Source organism: Corvus brachyrhynchos, unplaced genomic scaffold, assembly GCF_000691975.1.
Source record: "Corvus brachyrhynchos isolate BGI_N302 unplaced genomic scaffold, ASM69197v1 scaffold61, whole genome shotgun sequence".
NCBI lineage: Eukaryota > Metazoa > Chordata > Aves > Passeriformes > Corvidae > Corvus > Corvus brachyrhynchos.
This window is the reverse complement of record NW_008236478.1, coordinates 4,562,738-4,567,146: the sequence shown is the minus strand read 5'-3', so window position 1 is coordinate 4,567,146 and position 4,409 is coordinate 4,562,738. Positions and strand designations below refer to the sequence as shown.

Genomic DNA, 4,409 nt, shown 5'->3' with positions numbered 1-4,409 from the left:
AGTTTTTCAGAAGAGGAATTGTGATGAGAAGAAGGAATGTCATTACAGTGGTATTAAAATCAGATCTAAAACCATTAAAATCCTAAGACTTCCTGAGAAGAATATATTTATGCAGATCTTTAACTGAGTTACAGAAAGTAGGAAACATGTTCAAATGGTTGTTGGAGTCAGACTCTAATGGTCACAAATTTTCAGTAAAAACCTATAAAAATAAATTAAAAAAAAAAAAGAGGATTACGAGAAGTGAACACAGTTATGTATATGTCCTACTAAGCATAAGTTATCAGGAGCTAAACCAACATTAAAGCTAGAAATTTCTCCTTAGGGAGAATTTTTCCCACACCTTAAAATTCATTATAACCAGTAATGTCTCAAAAAGAGTAGAGTACATTTTGTGAGGGATATTCTTTTATGAAAAAAGTGCTCCATTAGGACAATTCTTATGTTCCTGCAAGCAAGGTTTAAAATCTCCATCCAAAGATATTTCTAACAGAAAAATCCCATAATACTCAAATATTTACCAGGTAAAGATATTTGCCTTCCTACCTGAATCCAGAGTAGACAGCCACACTGCATATAAGTGGCTAATCCTCACTTGAGGGACATCTATTTCATTAATTTGTTCCATGAGTCAATTGAATACAGAATCTCTTTATCAGACCTGAGATAAAAAAAAAAGCAACAGAGCTGCTGGTTATACCTTAAATTTAATGAAGAATTGGGTCTAAAAAAAGTTTAAAAACACCGAGTAGTCAGAAAGTTCTGAAACAATTGTACACTTGAACAGTCTTGAAAGCAAACTAAATTGCAAAAGTAAATTAAAAGCCCTTAATCTGGCAACATTTTGAGACTCTGTGACATAGATCTCTATTTTTGTATGTATTACCTGACTAAATATGTGCAAGAAGAAGAATCTTGCACCAGTTTCACTGGTGCTTTACAAAAGGCTTATTGAATTTTACACTGGAGTTTATTCAAACATGTTAAAAGTAAAATGTCTTGGGCATCATTGCCACACACACACAGAACCCATGAGTAAAGCAATTTTTAAATAGAATAGTAAATTGGTTGGCTTTGTTTATTGTCAATATTATACATTTAAAGGATGGGAAAATATTAGCGAATTAAGTATTGTTGGTTTCCATCGTAGCTGAGTGACATAAATGCATGGGAACATACCATTCATTTATGTATATACACAGCCTTTCTCTGGATTTTGTGTTTTTTAGCAAGAGAAAGAAAATTTTAAGCACTTTATTCAGGTAGTTTATTCTGGGATTATTTCTGTGATCCACTTTTTTTTCTGGAATTATTATAAGCAACTGAGATGTTTCTTCTATATAGTTTATAGGAAGCCTTATAGCAATAATTTATATCTTTATTTGTCCATGGAAGATAATTTTTCCCATTCATTCCAGAAAATTACTGATTTTATTCTTGTATCAAAGATGCCTTGATTGTTGAAATGTTGTCTTATGGTCACTCTCAAGATCATGGGTACACAGTGATGTAATCTGACTGCCTAAAAATAATAAATGGTGCTTGTATTTCACTTGGGACTGTGATTATTTAGCATGGCACTGTGTACTTGGCCAGTACAGCCAATGCCTAATACCTGATAAATTCCTCATTAAATGGCAACTTTTTAAAGTGTATAGGGTAATTCTGTGTCATAAGGATTTTAGGAGCTATCTGGGAAATATATTTAAAAGTTTTCCTTTTTGTATTTTAGAGGTTACTGAATACATTTCTTTATAATTAAAAAGTAGGTCCTTTTTACTTTACATAATTATATAAATGCTATTACTGCTAAGGTGAAGTTATGCAAGATGTCATTTCAACAGCAAGGTTACTTGGGGTTAGAACTAAATATATCTCAGCTTCTGTCTCTCTGGAATTGTTCCACGAGCGTGAGTGGTCATCCTTCTCTCTTTCCTTTTCAATTCTTTGCCTCATCTGGCCAGGCCCTTTGGTCTTCAAGATGAGAAATATTTAACTGAGTCTCCTACCTCACTTCTCCAGAAAATGCCCAGTGGGAGCCTATTTTACTTCCAGATCTACCTCATGACTTGAACAACTTCAAGACTGGAAACAGAACAGATGAATGGAAGATTAGACTGGTGTGGAGAAGCAGGCATGATTAAGATCTTAAAACCCTGAAGACATTTGAAATGCTATCACTGCACACAATATGTGTGCACACAAATGAAGGTCCCATAGGCATCTAACAGTGAAATGGCTTTCTCACATTAGGTTACTAACCGGTTTTCTTCAGAAATAATTTCACTGATGGTCCTTTTTCTGCTGTCTGGACAGCTCATGGGGCAGAGCTACTGCTGTCTTCCTCAATACTGTCCTTGCATGGAAACTATTCAGTGTGGACCAGAACAGCCCTTGCAATTTGGATGACATAAGACCCAGATGTTCTTGTGGCCCTCTTAGCTTGTAAACAAAAGTCCTCTGCAACAGATAAACATGACACAACTTGGCCTAATTTGTATTTGATCCAAGATAAATGGTATTCCTTGGAAAAAAAAATATGGAATGCATGCTAGTTACTAGGGATCTTAAATTGTAGGCAAACATATTATCATTTGAGTCAGTTTGACACAACCAGCAAAGTCAGCCATGCATTCAGAAGGGTGCAGAGCACTGTAGAACTGATGACAGCACATGCACAAATGGCTCAGGGGTTTTCTTCTCTGCTCAGGCACTTTATAACTTTATAGTTAATAATGCTATTAGGAATATCAGTTTCCATTTTTATAGCTACATTGAGTGATCCAAAAACAGTCTGTGCTGCAGCAAATATCTGAGAGGCCACAGTGCAAATTTACCAGAACAACTGATACATGCCTGTCTTCATTTTATCCAAGACAGAGCAATTACAAGTGAGAAAAAATCAGGAGGTATTAGGAATCCTCCAATTTAGCCAAAAGAGCTTTTAGCAAAACAAACTTGGAATAAAATAAAATTGTACTTTTTCTAAGCAATTCTCACTGGGCATCTACTCAGGTTATGCAGAGAGGGCAGCTGTGGAAGGTTGGATTTACCTTATCAAGAGTGTGAAGTAGAAACTGTCCCTTGCATCTAACAGCACAGTAACATCATCTTCTAGGGGAGAATTGGTCTGCTTTTAGCAGAGATGTCATAGAGTCCTATAGATGTAGCCCACCTTGGCTAAGAGCTGAAGTAGTCATTTTTTCCCCATGTGGCCTAGTTCTGTCTAGCAATGTATTGGAATATTTGGAGTAGCCATGTTGACTTACATAGAGAGACCTGCTTATGGGAAGTTCAGTAACATACCTAAATGCTTTGCTAATTAAGCCAGTCAGCTGCCAGTCCCTTTAGGATAGGAGAAGAATCTGGAGGCTTTGCTTCTGCGCTGGCAGAAGAGAGGGAGAGAAAGAAATAAATCTACTATAGATTCCCTTATCTAACATTCCTTGGCACTGTATTATTTATTTCTGGACAGATTTATAATGTACTTTGATGCTGAGCTCATAAAATTCTTTAAAGGAATATTTAATAAGTCCCTGAAGAGAAGAACCAGAAATCAGAAGACATTATGCTTCAGAATAGTAAGAAATGATTCATGCAACTTACATTGCTCAAAAAAGCTATGGGAAACCATACTGGTTAAATCTAAATTATGCATTAATGGCCACCCTGAGACCGCTCTCTAAAGCAACATCCTTGTCCAGCAGATGCTGACTTGGAAGCTTGGGTTAAGACATGGTGTGAGCTGGTGTCTCACAGTGCACAGGGCCACTAATGCTGCAGGCTGTAAGGAACTTGTGAGGCAGCAGGATGGATGGAAGATGGGCAGGGAGTATGACACTGCTGTGTGGACTCTTGCAAAACAGCTATCTTGTCTTTTTTATCGAGGTAATTACCCAGTTGGGATGGTAGAAGAGTTCACTGTAGGTGTGGTAAGAGCTGATTCAAGGATGAAAGAGGAGTGAAGTCGAAGCAGACGTTCTGCAAAGTGATATTAGAACCACACGAATAGTTCTATTGGCAGAATGGAGTAGTCCTAGCCTTGCTATTAATATTAGTCTGATCAGAAATGTGTGAACTCTAAGCTATGTTCCCACACAGGCCAAGCTCACACTGTTACTCAAGATAGAGATCCGTATGTATGGACAGAAGTCAGCTTGGCACAGCACTGAAGCTCCTCCTTTAGGACAGCAGCCTGAAGAACCAGATTTAACCTTTAGTTACTGACTTACTTTGGAAATATACTTTATCTTGACAAAGAAACAAGGAATCCAAGATTGTGTGTTTGTATTTTGAAATTGCCTGGTTACTGATTCTTTTTAATTTCTAAGTTACACTTTGTCCAAATACTTTAGACAGATTTATTGGCAGGGGTTTTTTTGTGTTTTTTTTTTTTTTTTTTTTTTTTT

The 4,409-nt window shown here is 36.7% G+C and overlaps 1 long non-coding RNA gene across 1 annotated transcript in view; it reads right to left on the bottom strand.

The window, feature by feature from the left end:
* Window positions 1-11: 11 nt before the first annotated feature.
* The window catches only part of LOC108444642, an 11,625-nt gene continuing 7,227 nt past the window's right edge, over window positions 12-4,409 (bottom strand). Inside the window, exons 2-3 of the long non-coding RNA XR_001859271.1 lie at window positions 547-661; window positions 12-202 (exon numbers count right to left, since the gene is read on the bottom strand). This is a non-coding gene — a long non-coding RNA (uncharacterized LOC108444642). The remainder of the gene's footprint in view (window positions 203-546; window positions 662-4,409) is intronic.